Source organism: Mus caroli, unplaced genomic scaffold (genome assembly GCF_978045245.1).
Source record: "Mus caroli unplaced genomic scaffold, Mus_caroli_1 scaffold_13, whole genome shotgun sequence".
Lineage (NCBI taxonomy): Eukaryota > Metazoa > Chordata > Mammalia > Rodentia > Muridae > Mus > Mus caroli.
Window position 1 is genome coordinate 11,776,515 of NW_028227268.1, and position 20,955 is coordinate 11,797,469.

General features: G+C 42.5%; 1 long non-coding RNA gene across 1 annotated transcript; it reads left to right on the forward strand.

Moving 5' to 3' along the window:
• Positions 1–10,830: 10,830 nt before the first annotated feature.
• Positions 10,831–14,835, forward strand: LOC110304218 (uncharacterized). Its single transcript, XR_002379029.2, has 3 exons — positions 10,831–10,951; positions 14,316–14,410; positions 14,703–14,835. It is a non-coding gene; the product is annotated as an uncharacterized LOC110304218 (long non-coding RNA).
• The last annotated feature ends 6,120 nt before the right edge of the window (positions 14,836–20,955 follow it).

Genomic DNA, 20,955 nt, shown 5'->3' on the forward strand with positions numbered 1-20,955 from the left:
GTAGGAAGGAAACACTTGGGATGTATTGTCTTTGGAAGATGCTTGAGGGCATTAACAGTTACAGATTTGTCAACCCTCTTTAGTGAGGGCATGGCTGAGAGCATGCAAATAAGCGAAATAATTAAGTTAGCATGAACAGAAATAAATATGTTACAAAACTGTATTGCCATCCTAACTACACACAGACATTACTAATTCGTTCCTGAGATAACAGGGTTGATCAATGTTTTGAAAGTTTAAAATACCAAAGAGGCCATCTCCACAGCATGTTCTCACGAGAGTTCACTACTGCAGCACACGGAAGTGTTTTGGTAAGGACTGGGAAACCAACTCAGTGGGTAAAAAAAAAATGCTTGCCTTGTAAACGGAAGGACCTGAGTTCAATCCCCAGCACCTACATAAAAATGGCATGCATGGTGATGTGAACTTGTTAATGCAGCAGTGGGGAGGGAGGGGCTACAGGAGGAGCCCAGGGCTTGACAGCCAGTTAATGAGATTCATGCCAATGAGAGCCCTTGTCTGAAAGAAAGCTGATGATGTTTCTGAGAATGATACCAGAGGTTCTCCTCCTTGGGCATATACATGCGCAAACACACAAACACACATACACACACACGTGCATAAAAATAATTTTAAAACATCAGCTGGTGGATACATAGGCCAGACTCAAAGAATTATGCCAGTCTCATTTTTCTTCAATCTGTTTTAAACTTTCATGTGCATTAGATTGTAACTTGCTTGAATTTCCTTTAGTGTATTGATCTGCTGTTTTGCCTGACCTAGAGGAATAATGCTACCTGGTTTACCTTGTTGATGCTCTGTAAATCTCCTGGGCAAGACTCTTATTTTGTTACTAGTTTATAGTTTTATTCAAGAGGTGATATGTCTAAATATCTTGCCTACATCTGCAGAATACCACATACAGTGACTGAATCTAGTACCACGTGCAACTATGTCACCAGTAAGTCTTTCGCAAAGCTACAGGAAGTTCACACATTTTATAACACATAACATTTGATTATATTCCTATAGTTTTTGTATTTAAATACAGTATATAGGATAGAGCCTGAACACATAATATCTGTTCAGTGAATACATGTAACATAAATGAGCAGAGGTCTTGTACAATGATGACAACTGACTGAGTTATTCCATTGAGGCTATCTCCATCCCTGTAAGTATAAAACTTGACCAAGTCAGCAGGCTGAGCATAGGTGTATAAAAGACAAAGTCATAGCATGTGAACTCTAACAAAAGCTCTTGAAACATTCAAATATCCATTTCTGTTGCTGTGTGTAGTGCAAGAGATGTGTGGAACCCCAGGACTTCAAGTCAGTACTTTACTATAGCCCCAGTGGAAAGAATATTATTGTAAATCTAAATTTTATTTCTCAGAGCTCATCTTTTCCAAAAGACAATCACAGCTGGAGTTTCAGGATACAAAGTTGAATAAATAACCAACAGCAAGGAGAGACTAGATGAAGACCCAAAGCACTTTGCCTTCCACCCTCATCTTCGTTTAGCTTCCCAAACTGTAAGATGGTAAGCCTGGATCTCAGTGGGTCCTTGATGTCCTTTGCCCTGTTCTCTGTAATTTGTTTCTGAGAATGTGATGGATGTTACAGTTCTGAGGTCCTAAAGCAGAAAGGACTCATGTGCCACCTCCCAGGTGAAGCCCGAGGATGAGGTACATCAACTACAGGAACCTTCCCAACCCAGAACAGTGTGATAGCATCCAAAAGTAACGCTGTCATAATCTGAGTAGCTTTAACTATCAATTTGACAAGACCTAGGGTTATCTAGGAAGAGCCTCAGTTAAGGAATTGTCTAGGTCAAATTGGCCTGTGGGCATATTTATGGTTCATTGTCTCGATGGTGAATCGTGAGAGTGGGTAGCACCAGCCCCTAAACAGGTGATTTTTAGAAATCTGAAAAGCTACGTGGCGAGTGGCATCTTTAAGGTTCTGGCTGTACTTCTTTTACTATGACATGAGTTCCTTGATCGGAGGCAATGCTCTGTAGAATGCTGAACAGGTCAGTCTTTAAGTTTCTGCTTTGACTTCCCTCACTGATGGACAGTCACGGGGAGTTGTAAGCCAAATGAGCCCTTCCTCCCTACAGGTAAGGTGTAACCAGAACAACTCTCGCCTTAGATGATCCATTGCACGCTGAAAGGGAAGACTGTTCCTAGACTTATTTATAAATGTAGCCATCCAGTGGCCATGGAGAACCGGGTACACCTGGAAGGAGAGCTGGGGATGGAATTAGGATGGGTGGATGAGAGAAATAGCGAGCCAGGACAAAGGTTCTCTGATCAAGGCTCAAATTTTAATTTTCAGGTCTGCGTTTATGTAGGCAAAACCCAAAAACCCATCCCTTTGTTTCAGCTTCATTGAGTTGCTTAGTAGGCAGTCAGCTCCTCAAGGCTCAGACAGGAAGATGCAACTGTAGCAAGGCCAGGTTTGCTGACTTGTATAACCAACTCAAGGCTGGGGGAAGGGCACACATAATTAAAATGAACTTCATGAATTCGAAGTGTCAAAATGATAGACACGTGGGGCTGGAGAGGTGCTCAGTGGTTAAGAGCACGTATTTCTCTTGCAGATGACCTGGGGTAGGTTCCTAGAACCATACAGTGGCTCACAGCCAGTCTAACGCTGGTTCCAAGGGATTCTGTGCCTACATGGCATGCATATATAAGTGCAGAAAAAGCACTTTCAGGCATAAGATAAATCATTAAGACACTCGATGACTCTCAGTCTCAGCAGAGAGCTGCAGAAGCATATTGCAAACTCAGTGAATGACAAATCTCTCAACAGATGTTACTGGAAAGCATAGGATTAAAACAGGCCTGGCATCTTCCTAACGATTCTGTGAGCACCCCCACCCCCACCCCACCCCATTCCCCTTTGGCGACTGCGACAAATACCTGAAACTTTTCAAAGGAAGATTTCTTTCAGCTCATGATCTCAGAAGTGCATGGTTGTCTCTGGACTGGTAAGACTGGGATCCATGGCGAGAGAGGGCACAGTGGAGCTGATCTGCTGATTTCACGGTGTCTGGGAAGCAGAACTAGATAGGAGAGAAAGGACCCGGATAAGACGGAGTCTCGAAAACCCAACTCTCATGAGCTACTTCTTGCAGCTAGACTCTACCTTAGACAAAGCCATCAATACGGACTAAGGCGAATACATCTAAGCTTTTATTTAGGGCTTCAATCCAGTAGCTTCCTTTAGTCTCCATCGTAGCCTGTTCCACATATAAGGGAAAAAGTGGTAGAAGTGCAATCCTGAGGTCAGAATGTATGGACATTGCTCTATGGCCATTGCTGTGCTGTGAACTCTGCTGCCATTAAATCCATATACTGGAGACCCAAGCCCAAATATGATCAAATCTGCTAATAGAGTTACTGAGAGATAATGGTTCCTAACCAAAGAGGACTCTGTTTTTATTAGAAACTGAATATATTTCTTGCTCTCCATCTCACTTCCGCCCAGGCAGCAACCTACAAGAAGAAAGAGTCCTCACAAAATATTAAATCACCCAGGAGGTTGATCTTGGACTTCAAAGGCACTTAATCTATACTATTTTGTTAGAGTAGCAATAGCAACAGATTAATACACACATTTTAAACACTATGTGTGACCTAGATCAATAAGTCAGTTTTAGGAAGTTATTAGCAGTATAAACTAGTCTAGGGGCTGGAGAGATGGCTCAGCAGTTAAGAGTGCGTACAGATCTCTCGGAAAACCTGAGTTTTGTTTTGCTTTTCTTTAAGACCCATGTTAGTGAGGCTCACAGTTGCCTCTAATTCTAGCTGAAAGGGATCCAATGTCCTTTTCAGACCTCCTCAGACACCCCACATACACTGACACAAATGTATGCACACACACACACACACACACACACACACACACACACACACACAAAGTATATCTTCAAAACAAACATCATTCTATCAACACACATCCCCTTACACCCTCAACCCAACATTCATAGGATAAAGGATATAAATTATTATTATTATTATTATTTTGGTTTTTTGAGACAGGGTTTCTCTGTATAGCCCTGACTGTCCTGGAACTCACTCTGTAGACCAGGCTGGCCTCGAACTCAGAAATCCGCCTGCCTCTGCCTCCCAAGTGCTGGGATTAAAGGCGTGCGCCACCACGCCCGGCTCTAAGGTTATAAATTATTAAATTCTTTCTTTGCACTATCCCACATAGGTCTATACTAACATTGTACTGGGCTCTCTACAAAAAAAAAAAAAAAAAAAAAAGGTGACCATTCACAGCATAGATTCTTTTCGATTGAACAGTGACAGAGTGTGCCAACAGAACCGTGTCTGTTGACAGTCATCACGAGGACAGATGACAATGGCGTGAGTCAATGTGTGAGTCACTTTTCCATTCTGACTCCGTTCCCGTCTCACCTTCTCCATCCAGTGTTACTTTCCTGCGGACCGCGCTTTGTTTTCCTAACTTTGCCCTGAGTTGGCACCGAGTCTCCCGAGATGAAAATATCTCTCACGTCAGTCCTCCTGCCTCATAACATTCTCAAGCTGTTTTCCCCATTTTAGCATTTCGAGGGCCATTCTTTCCCACCACAGCCTCTGAAAGCTGCCTGGGTTTCTGGGAAAGCGATGCCTACCGAGTTGATAATTGAACAAAGAAAATTAGATCCACCTGTACTGGCCAACTCAGGCAAGCGGTGCATCAGTATCAACCAAAGGGTACTTCAAATGCCAACTAAAAAAGAAAGATGTACTTCCTTTTTTATTATGTGCGTTAGTTAGTGCTTCGTCTTCCTGTATCTGTGCATTATCCCCGTGCAGTGCGCTCTGGGCCCAGAAGAGGGCATTAGATTCCCCTGGAACTGGAATTGCAGAGCAGTTATGTAGGTTTTGAGTGGAAGGAAGGTCCTTGCAAGAGCAACCAGTGCTCTTAGTTGCTGAACCATCTCTCTAATCCCTCAAAAGTCAATCTTAATGGTATTCTTTTCTCATGGAAAACTCAAGCAGGAATGTTCTCAGCCCAGAAACTTTTTCCTATGGACTCTGAATTTGCATTTTAATGTTATTTTTATACCCTGTATGCTGATTTTTGTCTATTACATAAATAGAAAAAAAATATCAAAATCAACTAGAAACTAAGTTGAGGAATTGAAATAGAAATTTGGCCAGTGAGAACTGAAGAGAATGCAAAACAAAACTGTTTCCCTTGGATAGTTAAGATGGCAGTCATAGCTGGGTGTGGTGGTGCATGCTTTTCATCCCAAAACTTAGGGGGCAGAAAGAGAGGGATTTCTGAGTTCTAGGCCAGCCTTGTTTACAGAGTGAGTTCCAAGACAGCTGTGGCTACACAGAGAAACTTTGACGACGACAGAGAGAAAGAGAAGAGGAGAGGGGGAGAAGGGGAGAGAGACAGAGACAGAGAGGGAGAGAGACAGAGAGGCAGAGAGAAGCAACGTGGCTTCTTCTGTTTGTTCAATTTAGAACTACAGATATGCAAATCCTAACTTACTTAATGTTTAATGTGCTTTGGACAGTACAGAGGTCATGCAATTGGGTGTGTGCCATATACTTGGAGTTAAATTAGTTTCAAATTTAGTATTTCGTTGTGGTCATTGCAGTGTGGAAAAAGATGTCTTTCTATAGAAAATTATTTAACTCTATATTAAAATGTAATACAATTGAAGGCAGCGTAGAGAATATTTTTTGTTGGTACTTTCAATGTAGACTTTTTTGTTTCTGTTTTTCTTTTTCTTTTTTTCATATTTATTTATAATAATAAATATAGAAGTACACTGTAGCTGTCTTCAGACACTCCTGAAGAAGGAGTCAGATCTTGTTACAGATGGTTGTGAGCTACGATGTGGTTGCTGGGGTTTGAACTCAGGACCTCTGGAATAGCTCTTAGTGCTCTTAACCACTGAGCCATCTCTCCAGCCCATGTGTCTGTTTTCCAATACAGGGTTTCACTGTGTAACCGTGGCTGTCCAGGTTACATTCAGTAGTGTCCGTGTCTCATTCAGTAGACCAGACTGGCCTCAAATTCACAGTAGTCTACCTGCCTCTGCCCACAAAGTGTTCGGATTAAAAGAGTGGGCTATCACTGCCTGGCTTCACTGTAGACGTTTGTTTTGTTTTGTTTTGTTTGTTTTGTTTTGTTTTGTTTTTCGTGACAGGGTTTCTCTGTATAGCCCTGGCTGTCCTGGAACTCACTCTGTAGACCAGGCTGGCCTCGAACTCAGAAATCTGCCTGCCTCCCAAGTGCTGGGATTAAAGGCGTGCGCCACCACCTAGAAGAAGATCAAGCGTATGGTTCTCCCTCTGTTTTTGGTGAGTTACCTGTGTTCCCTGTGATAGATGGCAAACTATGGCAATCCTGTGCCACAATACTTTACCCAGGATAAAGGGAATCTAACGCATTGGTATTTCCTCAGCAAAACAAAACTTCCTTTAAAATAGAAAACTATGACCTAAGAATAGCAACCCAGCTTTATCCAGACTGTCTAAATGATATGTATATTGAAAGCTTTTTGACTAATTAGAGGTTAACAAGCCCTGATCTATAAGTAAAATAACAATATTATAGGATTAATTTGTGACGGTGTGGGTGTCAGCTCCAATCCCAATTATCTCAGGCAGTTTTGGTCTTGGCTGATAGGACTACTTTTGGTCTTAGAAAATAGCCTTCCCCACCACCAGTATTTAAGGGGCAAAAGGGAATAAAATACACAATCCACCCTCAAGTAGCCCAAAATATAAAAACTATATATAAAGATATAGTGAAAGGTATAGATCTTCAAGAAACAAAACATGGCTGTTATGGAAGATTTTCAATCTCCTGTCTTTAATTAGGATCTTCTCTCTCTCCCTCTCCCTCTCCCTCTCTCTTTCTCTCCCTCCAGAAGTGTGCACATAGCCCACTTCCCTAAGGCCTAGGTGGAGACACATAGGTATCACTCATAAAACATATAGACAGTGAAAGTCTGTGCCTTCATCCCTCTTAGCATCAGATGGTCTCACAGAGTCCTTTGACTTCCCAGAGCTTTATTGATGTGTAATGGTCAGTTTTTAATGTCAATGTGATTGGAGGAAGAAACTTGAGCTGTGCTTCAGTGAGACACATCTTTGGCTGTGTGTGATGCCTTTTCTAGAGAGGGCCGGGCCACCCCTAATGTGGGTTGCCTGTGGTCCAACGAGACAGGATCTCTAAATAAATGAAATGAGACAAAGGAGAACCAGAAGAGTTCTGGCACACCCTGTTGGGGATTGGCTCGAGGGCTATGATTTAATCGGGAATCTGCATGTCCAAACGCTGAAGGTCCTTGTCCCCAATTGGTTTTCGATCGATCAATGAAGATACTAGCAGCCAATGGTTGGGCAAAGGGAGATGGGGTGTGTCTTAGTCAGGGTTTCTATTCCTGCACAAACATGACCAAGAAGCAAATTGGGGAGGAAAGGGTTTATTCGGCTTACACTTCCATATTGCTGTTCATCACCAAAGGAAGTCAGGACTGGAACTCAAGCAGGTCAGGGAGCAGGAGCTGATGCAGAGGCCATGGAGGGATGGATGTCCCTTACTGGCTTGCTTCCTCTGGCTTGCTCAGCCTGCTCTCTTATAGAACCAAGACTACCAGCCCAGAGATGGTCCCACCCACAAGGGGCCTTTCCCCCTTGATCACTAATTGAGAAAATGCCTTACAGTTGTATCTCATGGAGGCATTTCCTCAACTGAAGCTCCTTTCTCTGTGATAACTCCAGCTTGTGTCAAGTTGACACAAAACTAGCCAGTACAACTGACCCCTTGTCAACTTGACACATGAACATATCACTAGTAAGCCTCAACCCTTAATTTCTTATTCATCCCCAAGATCTAAACAACTTTAAAAGTCCCACAGTCTTTACATATTAAAAGTCAATCCCTTTAAAATGTCCAATATCTTTAAAAATCCAAAGTCTTTTTACAATTAAAAGCCTCTTAACTGTGAGCTCCACTAAAATAGTTTCTTCCTTCAAGAGGGAAAATATCAGGGCACAGTCACAATCAAAAGCAAAAATCAATCTCTAACCATCCAATGTCTGGGATCCAACTCACAATCTTCTGGGCTCCTCCAAGGACTTGGGTCACTTCTCCAGCCATGCCCTTTGTAGCACATGTGTCGTCCTCTAGGCTCCAGATGCCTGTACTCCACTGCTGCTGCTCTTGGTGGTCATCTCATGGTACTGGCATCTCCAAAACACTGCATGACCCCTTCAGTCCTGGGCCATCAATTGCAACTGAGGCTGCACCTTCACCAATGGCCTTCCATGGCCTCTCACAGTACGGAGCCTCCACTGCTCTGCGTGACCCCTTCATGCCTTCAAAACCAGTACCACCTGGTTAACGCTTACACATTACCAAGTCCTGCTGCAGCAGGAGTACAACCTTGCCTATCTCTGGAACACAGCCTCTTTGTGCTTTCAGAAAACACTTCCCAGAAGATGTCACCTCAACGATGCTGGTCTCTTCTTAATCACCGCTAATTTCTTAGCTCCAGCTAACCAGCATCAATAGTCCCAGTAATGCAAAAGTTTCACTTTAGTAGTTCTGGTATCTTGTTAATCACAGCTGATTCTTCAGCCCCAGCTAACCAGAACCACAGAATCTTCCCAATCAAAATAGCAATGGCCCTGAAAAGAGTCTTCAATTTTCCCTCTGAAATTTCACAGGCCAGACCTCCATCTTCTGCACTGTTCTCAGCATTATCTTCCAAGCTCCTACACAACATCTGACAGAGCTCTTAACAACAAATGGATCTTCAAGCCCAAAGTTCCAAAGTCCTTCCACAGTCCTCCCCAAAACATGGTCAGGTTGTCACAGGAATACCCCACTATGTTGGTACCAATTTGTCTTAGTCAGGGTTTCTATTCCTGCACAAACATCATGACCAAGAAGCAAGTTTGGGAGGAAAGAGTTTATTCGGCTTACACTTCCATACTGCTGTTCATCACCAAGGAAGTCAGGATTGGAACTCAAGCAGGTCAGGAAGTAGCAGCTGATGCAGAGGCCATGGAGGGATGTCCCTTACTGGCTTGCTTCCTCTGGCTTGCTCAGCCTGCTCTCTTATAGAACCAAGACTACCAGCCCAGAGATGGTCCTACCCACAAGGGGCCTTTCCCCCTTGATCACTAATTGAGAAAATGCCTTACAGCTGGATTTCATGGAGGCATTTCCTCAACTGAAGCTCCTTTCTCTGTGATAACTCCAGCTTGTGTCAAGTTGACACAAAGCTAACCAGTACAGGGTGGGACCCTTGGATTTGCAAGGATGCAGGAGAGAGGAGGAGAGGAAATGGTCACATGTCAGAGGGAGATGGATCAGATTTAGAGCTGCAGAAGAAAAATCATCCACAATGTAGGCGAGAAAGAATGTAGCCCCCAAAAGGGCTGCCCAGAAGCATCTTGAGCAGCAAAGACTAGGGGGCCGCCCTGAAGGAACAGGGCGGCAAAGATAGATCTTAGATTTAGAGGGTGTAGAGTCAGGAGTAAAGGAGGGAAATCTACAATAGCCCGGGTGGAGGATTAGAACTGCCCAGCTTTTGAGCTAGCCAAGGCATTTCAAAAATAAGCTAAATAAGTCTCTTTCTGTGGCCCGCAGGGAGCACAAAGCAGTGTAGCTAAACTCACCGATATAACGCCCCGTTTTCTGTTTCCGGATCCACCCACATGTGAGCCAGCAGCTTTGTGCTCCTGTTGCTCTGACTGTCAGCAGCTCCTCTTATCCTGTCCTCCCCACCATGGTGGACTGTTACCCCAGACAGTGAGTTCAAACAATTTGTCAAGGCAAGGAGAAAAGTCATTAATTATACTATTTTCATTTCCTTTTCCTTTTTCTTTTTTTGAGACAGAGTCTCTATGTAGTCCTGTCTGCCACGGCATTCAATATAGACCAGGCTGGCCTTGAACTCATAGAATTGGTCCTGCCTCTGCCTCCTGAGTACAAGCCCAGCAACCTTCTATTTTAAAAGCTGGGCTAGAGAAATGGACCAGCTACAGGCTAGGCTCACCGCCAAAAATGTACTTTCTCAAAATGTGATTATAGCACACCCCTTGAGAATGGAGTACATGAAAAAGACAATATAAAGTAACAAGCCACACTCTTCTATGTATTAATAACGGTATTTTTCATGACTAAATTTAGTTAAGAATCAGAATCACAGGAAAGGATTTTTAAACTTCCAATTTAAATTGGTGTTTCATAACTCTTCTCCGATCTATAAAAATGATTAGGTACAAAAGCACCAAGTTAATATATATTGAAGTATATATTCCGTACTTTAATATATACTTAACTTTAAAAAATTAATAATTCACTTATTCACTTTACATCCCAATATCAGCCCCCTCTCTTTCTCCCAGTACTCCCTGACGCAGATCCTCCCCTAATTCTCTGAGAAGGGGGAGCCTCCCTCAGGTGTCACAACCCGTTCATCAAGTCACTCTCCCACTGAGGCAGACAAGACAGGCCTGCTAGAGGAACGGGATCCACAGGCAGGCAACACATTCAGGGACAGCCCCTGCTCCTGCCGCTGGGAGGGAGACCCGCATGAAGACGTAGCTCCACTTCCGCTACATACGTGGTGGTGGTGGTGGGGGGGGGTGTCTGGGTCCAGCCTAGGCTTGCTCTTTTGTTGGTGGCTCAGTCTTGGGAGCCCCCTATATTTAACTTTTAAAAACTATTTATTTATTATGTATGTTCCTGAGTGTGTGTGTCTTTACCACGGAAGTATAGGTGCCCGCAGAGGCCAGAAGAGAGCCTCAGATCTCCTGGAATCTCCGGAGTAACGGGTGGTTGAGAGGCACCAGATATGGGTGCCTGAAATCAAATCCAGGACCTCCACAGTAGCATCAAGTGCTCTAAACCACTGGGCTGTCTCTCTAGCTCCTAGACCTGGTCTTTGAACGGTGAGAATTGGTGACTTTTTTTTTTTTAAGTGGAGGAAACTCATATCAAGAACCATGAATCTGTGCTCCAAAGTGTTCTTTCTCCCTGTTCCTGGCGTCTCTGGCAGATTTGGCTAATAGAAATGCTCTCTTCACAAAGATAGGATTTGACTTTATAATTCCTGTTCATCCAGTATCGCACACAGTTAGTAATGGATTATGTGGTGAGGTGTGTCAATGAGAAAGCGATTGTCCATCCTTGAAACAAAGGGAAAAGTGGTCAAGCTTCATTGGTTTTAAAAAAGAAATCGTTTCTTAATTTCTTTCAGTTCTCTCTTGCTGCCATTTCAACCCTCCACTTCCCCTCCCCGCTTTCTTATTCACAAGCTCTGCATCTCTGTCTTTAAATTCAAGATGAGCAGGAAATCATCTTGGTGCAGCCAACTAAGAGAGAGAGAGACTCAGAGACCAAAGAGAGATGCAGAAATCACTCTTTACAGAAGCAATCAAAGCACAGAGCAGAAAGCCAGGGAAAGACAGGTTAGGCTAGGAATGCATTTAGGAAATGAGAAGTTGGTACGGAAGAATCAAAATCACTGGAATTCCCTATCCCGAGGCATTCATATACGTCTCCGCTCCCATCCTTCCGCATCATGTCTTTCCCCATGCCAGCCTTGTGGTTATAACAACCCGAGTCCAAGCCGGGCAGTGGTGGCGCAGGCCTTTAATCCCAGCACTTGGGAGGCAGAGAAAAGCGGATTTCTGAGTTCGAGGCCAGCCTGGTCTACAGAGTAAGTTCCAGGACAGCCAGGGCTATACAGAGAAACCCTGTCTCGAAAAACAAAAACAACAAAAAGACCCGAGTCCAGGCTGAGCTAAAAGCGCTCAGTAAATAGAAAGCACCTAGAGCCAATTCTTGATCTCTGTATGAGAAACAAGCCTGGAATGCCTGGTAACACTGAGACCGTGCTAGCCAGCCATACATATTATCCAATTGCTTTGAATAAATGACGTACGACGTATGGAGCCAAAAGAGTCCTTATGGATATTTAGTGATTACCTGGTTCTTATATTTCTTCCTGTCTACATAGCTAGCACTCATTAGGTCTTCTAATATCGTGTGTGTGTGTGTGTGTGTGTGTGTGTACATATAACTGATTTTCTCACCCTGATAGTAGAGCACACTTCAGGGCCTTGTGCATTACTCCACATGGGAGCTACATTCTCAGCTCAGAGTCCCATATTCCACTTTTGTTTTGTTTTGATGCAGGGTCTCATTGTGAATCCATGGCTAGGACTCACTATGTAGACCATTAGGTCTGAAACTCACAGAAATCCACTTGTGTCTGTCCCCTAGGAGATGAGACTAATGCCTGTGTCTCATGCCCAGCCTCAGAATTGGAATTTTCTTAAATGACACAGCAATACACAAGTATTCATTCTTGATATTTTTTCCTCCCTGAGATATGGTTTCTCTCTGTATCAGACCTGGCTGTCTTGGAACTTGCTTTGTAGACCTGGCTGACAAGTGCTACCACTACCGGCTGCTTGTGAATATGAACATGCATATTGAATCTTTTTTTAAAAAAAGATTTATTTATTTTATGTCTATGAGTACACTGTAGCTGTACAGATGGTTGTGAGCCATCATGTGGTCACTGAGAATTGATTGAGGACCTCTGCTTGCTCCGGCACAAAGATTTATTTACTATTATATCTAAGTACATTGTAGCTGTCTTGACACACCAGAAGAGAGCGTCAGATCTCATGATGGATGGTAGTGAGCCACCATGTGGTTGCTGAGATTTGAACTCAGAACCTCTGGAAGAGCAGTCAGTGCTCTTAACTGCTGAGCCATCTGTCCAGCCCCACATAATTGAATCTTATAACATATCTAAAATTTATAATTATAGGCATTCATCAAGAGACAAAATGTAGAAACATAACATTTGTTTGTTTGTTTGTTTGATTTTTTTGAGACAGGGTTTTTCCATGTAGCCCTGGCTGTCCTGGAATTTATTATGTAGACCAGGCTGCTTTGATTTCAGAGCTTTGCCTGCCTCTGAAAGGCATGCGCCACCACCTGGCTAGAAACAGAATTTTTAAACTGACTTTCTCCATGTTACAGTGTCTTAATTTCTTTCTTTCTTTCTTTTTTGTTTTTGGTTATAATATGGAATTTGCATATTAATATTTGTGTGTTTTCCCAAATAGTTTAAATTTCTTTGCTTGATGTTTCTTCTTGTATATGAATGCCTCCACTAGACATTTGTTGAGTCTTATGAAATTGTTAAGAAAATTTCCGGGTCTAACCTTTTGTCCTATTATTTAAGGTTTGTTTTACTTTTTGTATGTTTTTAATCATTTTATGGATTATTTTCTTTGGTCATCACTTTCAAGGTATTTTGTTTGCTTAGTAAAACACAGACTTAAGGAGCTCTGATACCTCTGTTTGTTTTGTCTATTTAGTCTGCCTTGTGGCAAATGTTTCCCTTACATAGCATTTGTGGTGGTTTGACTAGGTAAGGCCCCCATAGACTCTTGTGACTGAATACTTGGCCCATAGGGAGTGGCACTAATTAGGAGGTGTAGCCTTGTTAGAGTAGGAGTGGCCTTGTTGGAGAAAGTGTGTCACTGTGGGGGCAGGCTTTGAAATCTCCTATGCTTGAGCTCCACCCAGTGTCACCTCTCCTGCTGCTGCTTGCACATCAAGATATAGTAGAGCCCTCAGCCCCTCCAGCATCATGTCTGTCATGATACCTGCCATGATGATGATAGACTGGACCTCTGAAACTGTAAGCTATCCCCAGTTAAATGTTTTCCTTTAAAAGAGTTACCATGACCATGGTGTCTCTTCTCAGCAATAAAACCCTAACTAAGACATATAGAATTCAAATTTTAATTATTATTATTATTTTTAATTTATTTTTTATTAGGTATTTTCCTCGTTTACATTTTCAATGCTATCCCAAAAGTCCCCCATACCCACCCCCCTCAAATTTTAATTATTTATTCTCGTATATTGTGAGGGATTCATTTCTGCTGTGAGTTAGTTATAGAGCTGTCTTGATTAAGCAAGGACATTTGTATTTGCTTCTGAAGGTGCCCTAGTAATTTCTGTCTGAGCTTGGGGCTCTATTTTTCTTTTTTTGGGCGGGGGGGAGCTCTATTTTTCAAACAATAATGTAAACTTGAAGTTCTATAAGTTGATGCTTTGAATTTGAATTTTTATGGGAACTGTCACCCTGAGCCCCATCCTCCTGAGATTATTGGGTGGAAATATGGGCTTCTCAGGAAGTTCCTTGGGCTGATCAGAAAAAGTTAAAGCTTTCCATGCCTCCCACCTTCTTCACACAATGCTAATTTCAGCTTCTTCTGTCTTCAGGGGCACTTCTTTTTCTCCATGACGACACTGGAAGCTTGACCCCTGACCTTTATTACAGTGACTTTGAACTTCTTTGTTATGGATGTTTCAAGGCTGTGAGTTTTCCACTTCAAGTTCACATTTATGCTTTAAAACACCATACTGTTTTATACACTTATACTGAATAAGGGCTGAAGCAAGAGCCTGTCATTCATAGGTAGAAAGACAACTTGGTTTTGCTATCTTATCAACACATGTTATTCAGATCACCTAAAATATCATTGATTCTCTGTGTGTCTCTGTCTCTCTGTGTCTGTCTCTCACTCTCTCTCTCATTCTTTGAATTTTGGCTAGTATAATTAGGGTTTGAAGAGATGGGTCAGTGGCTAAGTCATGTTGTTCTTTCAGAGGACCTGAGTTTAGCTACCAGCACTCTTGTGACTGGGAACAGGCCACTCAACAACCACCTATAACTTCAGCTCCAGAGGATCTGATGCCCTTTTCTGAACTCTCCAAGCAAGTACGCAAATGTGCAGGTGCCTGTGTGTGTGCGCACACACAAACACACACACACTTAAAAATAAAGTAAAAAATTTTAAAAGAAGCTTGGATGGTTGTGTTGTGAATATTATTATTAAAATCAGTTCCATAAATAATACTATTATATTTAATATTTAAAGACATATTGATGTCTAAGATATTATATACACATAAGAGGCAAGCATTATGCAGAAACTGAGAGACTCATAAAAACCCACAACACAGGAAGTCCTTAAGTGCTGTAGAGATGCACATGGGTCTTCGGAATAATGCATGTTCCATCTATTATTAAACAAATTACTAACCTCTATAAAGAAACCTCCAGTAGAAAGGCAGGGCATCAAGTGGCGGGGTGGAGTTGCCATCCCACAGTCAAAAACTCTGACCCAGAATTGTTCCTGCCTAAACGAACTGCGGAGACATAAATGGAGAAGAGATTGAAGGAAAGAAGAACCACTGACCAACCCAAATTGGGACCCATCTCAAGGGAGGGCTCCAAGGCCTGACAATAATACTGATGCTATGATGTGCTTACAGACAGGAGCCTAGCATGGCTGTCCTCCGAGAGGCCCAACAAGCAGCTGACTGAGACAGAAGCAGATACTTACACCCAACCAATGGTCTGAAGTTGGGGAACCCTGTGGTTAAATTAGGGAAAGGCTTGAAGAAGCTGAGGAGGAGGGTGACCCCATAGGAAGACCAGCAGTCTTGAGACCCTAGAGAATGGGGAGGCCTGGAGGTGTGTGTGTGTGTGTGTGTGTGTGTGTGTGTGTGTGTGTGTGAGGCAGTGGGGTGGGGTGGGGTAGTGACATCCTCTTGGTTACAGGGGTGGGGGGAGAAATGGGATGAGGAACTGTCAGAGGGTGGACCAGGAGGCAGATAATGACGAATAGAACAGAATCAGAAGAAAGCATTTTTAGTTATTGTCACATAGCAGGGGACCCTTCCTGGCTAGCTAGCTAAATGGAATGTACCTTGAAGCGTCTAAGAAATGTACCTTGGAGTATCTAAGAGATGAGGGGAAAATTTGCAGAAAGGGAGTGCCTCCTTCAAGTAGAAGTGAAAATATTAGGTTAGACAAGGAACTGGGATGTTGTTGATGGGCTGAACTAGGGAAGGTCAGGTTCGGATGGTAGGAGGAGATTAATACTAGAATATAAAATGAGGGAAAAGGAAATGAGAGTAACTCCCGGGTTGGGGCAGGGTGGGTTACCTCAGACAGGGATTTAATTTTCGATTTCTTAAAAGTTATATTGATCTGAAGAGAAAAGATATCGTTGGGTTACTATTTAGGGATGAATTTATGACCCACAATCACTTAAGAGTTTGTGTCGCGGTAGTTTCTTCTCAGTGTTTGGATCCTCTCATTGGTTACTTTCCTTAGTTTTCTAGAAGGTAAACCAGACCAGTATTTTGTCTCTCAGGCATACAAGTACCATCTAGTAGTAAAAGAAGGAAGCCGCAAGGACAACCTTACAAAAGAAATGGAGGAAAAAAAAAAGAACAAAAAATGACAATAGCTCTTTTTTTTTCTTGCTATTTATAGTATTATTAACTAATAATGGAAGACTATGTTCTAATTAGGAAAAATAAAGCAGTTTAAAGTCACCACTTTGCTTGATTTTTGGACTAAGAAGAGAACACAAGATAACAGGTTATGAATCAAGATTATAGATTCTAAATTAAAAGAAAAAATTAAAAATTTCACCCGTGCAACTCACATGTTATTTTAGATATAAACCTTGAGGCAAGATCTCTTTGAGTTTGGGGAGAGAGCTGAGAAAGAGGAAGGTCTAAAACACAGAACAAAATTGAAATAATGAAGACAAAATGTCCTTCCAGAATATTCTTTTTCCATTTTGTAGTTGTGCGGCTTGTAGTTGCCCTTCAGGTTTTGAGATGGGTGTTCCTCTAGACACGTCCTCTCAGGTTTGGATTCAATCAATCGCTAATGTCCTTCTATAGACCATTTCCCACTGTCACTTCCTGTCTCAGCATCCTCCTCAGACTCCACCGCTAAACAGTTGGTACCAAGTCTGTTTTCTTTCCAAATATTTAGGATGGTACCCAACATCAAATATGCCCTTCATCAATATTTACTGAATGCGTAGGCAGCTTAATGAAGAGAGCAACCATGATAGAAATGTGCAAGGGACAGATATGGGAAGCCGTCATCAGTCAGAGGAAGAAGAAAAACATTTCCAGGAAATAATTAGCAGAAAATGGTTTTGTTTGCCGAGTACTGATTTCCTGTCCGCTGTCTGCTTGTTTGTAATCTTGAGTGCTCTTTAGTTTTCAGTTACTTAGTTCCTCTCTTCTTCATTGATGGGGGTTGGGGAGAATACATGGTTCATCTTGTCATCAGAGATGAAGTCAAATATTACACAGAAAACATCCAGAACAGCGTGGAGCACGGACGATGAGCCGAACAAATGTGTTTCATTATTCCACACAGCTTGTTTCTTGAGCTCTCTGAAGCAGACGGTCAGATATGGTAGCTATTTTACACATGATGATGATGAGGAGGAGAAGGAGAAGGGGGAGGAGGAGGGAGAGGAGGAAGGAGACGAGTAGGAAGAAGGGGTGGAGGAGGAGGAGGAAGAAGGGGGAGGAGGAGTAAGGGGAGGAGGGGAGAGGAGGAGGAAAGGGAGGAAGGGAGAGGAGGAAGAAGGGGAGGAGGGGGAGGAGGAGGAAGAGGAAGAAGGAGAACAAGGGGAAGGTAAGTGTGAGTGGTCGGTTATAACGAGAGAACATTTATTACAGCATTTCTGAATCCAGGCTATTTGAGTAGTAGTAGGTTCACTGTCTTTTCTATGGCATCGTGCTTATTGGCTAATGGAAGAAAAGCAAAGAAGTGGCCTTTGATTCTTAAGAATCACAATGCTGCAGTGCAGACAATGAAAAGCTATCATGACAATCACAGGGACTGAATGAGAGAGATGGCCGAGAGATGAGGAAGCTTGATCTTCTTACAGAGGATCTGCCTTTGGTTCCCAGCACCCATTGGTCAGCTGACAACTCAGTGTGACTCTAGGTCCAGGGGATCTAACACATTCTCTTGGCCTCTGTGGGTACACACACACACACACACACACACACTCCTTTAAAAAGTGAATTACTAAGGGTCCATTATTTTTCTATTGCTATTGTAACAAATTACTATAACCTTGGTGATTGAAAACAATACCATGCTATTGTTTTACAGCCTTAAATTTTGAAGTCTAACCCATCGGGGGCTCTGGAATAAAATCAGAGGTTAGTTACAGATTCTGTTCTCATCTGGAAGCCCTGCAGGAGAGTCTGATTCCTTGCCGGTTCCAGCTTCTAGGGCCACATGCATTCCACCCTACATCTTCAAAGGCCACAGTGGTGGATTAAGTTCCCATTCTAAACCTCTCTACCCTCCCCTCTCCTTCGATCAGGAGATGTGTGTGTGTGTGTGTGTGTGTATTATATATGGGAGTTTGTCTGTATATAAGTATGCACATCAGAAGAAGGCATTAGATCTCACAATTTTACAGTGTGAGCCACCATGTGGGTGCTAGGAATTGAACCCAGGACTTCTGGAAGAACGGCCAGTGCACTTAGCCTCTGAGCCATCTCTCCAGTCTCCCAGTATCCTTTTCTCAAAGTCTTGGTCCTCTGTTTCATTAACTTCAGCACATCCCCCAGCTTCCTCTTCCTTTTAGGGACCCTTTTAGTGATACCGAGCCCAGAGGAGGATTCTGCATCTTAAGGATGGATGATTACTAACCTTAATGCCACCCACAATACCAACTCCACACAAAATGACCCTTGCTTTGTCCCCAGGATCAGGCTATCAACGTTTTTGGTGATTCATTATTCTGCTTCTTATATGTAGGGGTGGGGGTAGTGAGTTCTCAGGGAATAGTGGTCCAGGAGGAGATGAAGTAGGACAGAGGAAGATGCGACTTCACGTGGAAGCAGCACAGGTGTAGCTGCAAATACCACCGGATATCATTGGTTCCCATTAATCTTGTCAGAGAGCTGTGCCTGGTGGCTTGTGCCCTTTATATTGTTCTGACTTCCCTTCTCTGGTGCTGCAACAGTAAACGTTTCACAGTTTGACACAAACGAATTGTTAGCAGTCTGAAGAGAGGTTAAGCTACAGTATCGAGTCCTAGTGTCCAGCCGATGCCGCAGCAGGAGATCCTGCTTCACACACCACCAAAATGTGAGCATGCGTACATACAGTAAGACATCTGGCTGCTTTGTACATGGTAAACAAAAATCCACACTATCTTGCACTTGTGCAGTTTTATTGTTCAACTTGGACAGAGGCATTCTCATATGGTTCAGTTACGTTTTTGTCTTCTAGCTCAGAGTTCAACATTCAAAACAATATCATTTACTATTTCTGTCTTTAAGCATATTTTCGATGCTACGTAGTTTTTGTTCCATCCTTGGATTTGATCAGAAAGAACTCTGTGTTTTCTGTTTATGAAATTCATTTATATAAAAAAAAACTATATGAGGAAACTAAGGCACAATTATTCAACTAACTTTGAACCTGTTTAATGATGTTAAACACTTAATTTGGGGTCTTTCTCATAAAAATATCATGACAGATAATAATTAATTTATTAATTTATGTTAACTTATATCCCGCTTATAAGGTTTCACACTAACTCAAGGTTATGTAAGCAAGCGTGGCTTATTTTAGTTTGTCTTGTTTCTCCTGACCACTAAGGTGTTTAATGATCGATTCTGACGTTATATTGCTCTGATCACAAGTTTTTAGGGTCTACCCTTTTCTGTGATCTGCTCTCTTTCCTGTTTTATAGTCTCTCAGAACTTCCCAGCCCCTGGGTCTCTGGTTACCTGTAAACAGCTCTGGGATGGAATTTGTACCTGGAAACATGAACTTATGTGAAACGGATAGGTCTCCTCTTACTGCCTCCCCACCCGTTTCCAGTTTCAGTCATCCTTCCTTGTTTCAATTGTACCAATGTAAAGCCCATCTCCTCTTCCAAAGTGGGAAAGGAAATTCAAATGAGCCAAGCCTGTCTTGACCCTAGACCTTGTTCTTTTAAGTCAACCGCCACCTCTGTTTATAAATGCCTAGGGAGGCTTCCCTCTTCTCTACTTTATGGTATATTCTCATGAAACCGGTCCTCCCATCTTTTCTTGCTGAAATTACCAGGTAGCTCCAGCTCTTGACAATTTGTTCGACATAATTTGGCAACAAAACGAATATAATCTCCCAGTGGTGGCTGGGTTTCTCGTTATTGTTTGCTTCTGAGATGGGTTTTTCACTAGCTGACATACTGATTTCTACCACACAGGGTAAAGAGAACTCCCTCCTCAGCTTTCTGAGGTCTTGGACTATGTAAATTCCTTTTGCTTCACCAGGAAAAATTAGATTTATTTATTATGTAGAGGTACGATCTCTCTCTACATAAACCCAGCTGACCTTGAGCTTCAGATCCTCTTGCTTCCGTTTCTAGACGACTGGGCTTAAGTGTGCCTGCTTTTCAAATGCCAGGCATTACCCTGCTTGGTAGCTCAAGCCTTTAGTACCAGCTAGCATTTGGGTGCTAGAAGCAGAGTGGTCAGGAACTGAAGTCCAGATTTGATTACGTAGGGTGTTTGAGGCCAGCCTGAGGTGTAGGGGAGTTTGGTTCTAGGGAAAAAAAAATTAAAATCAGGACAAATCAACAAACAATGAAACTCAAGACACATGACAAATGCTGGTTGGGAGACCAAGTTTTTAAACATGGATGTGACTTTATAGTTTCACACAGCAATTTCTTTGTCAGCTTTTTAAAATTTCCCTAATTAGAGAAATAATAAAAAAAAAAAGATGAAACATTCATTTTTTCCCCCTTGTGGGACAGGAGCAAGTGTGACAACAGTCACGGTATTAATAACAAGAAAGATATCAAACTGGAACTAACCGTCAGCACTCATTCCTTCAGCTACCTCCCTAGCAACCAGCCAGGACCATTAATCTCTTCTCGAGTCATTTAACAGTCATTTCAGCCAGCGTTGCTGTGATAGTCAAGGATTCTAGTGTTACAGGTGCTTGGCTCTTTTTCTACATTGATAGCCTAGTCTGATTTTTTTTAGTCATGCATTATGCTAAACCAAGATTATCTTT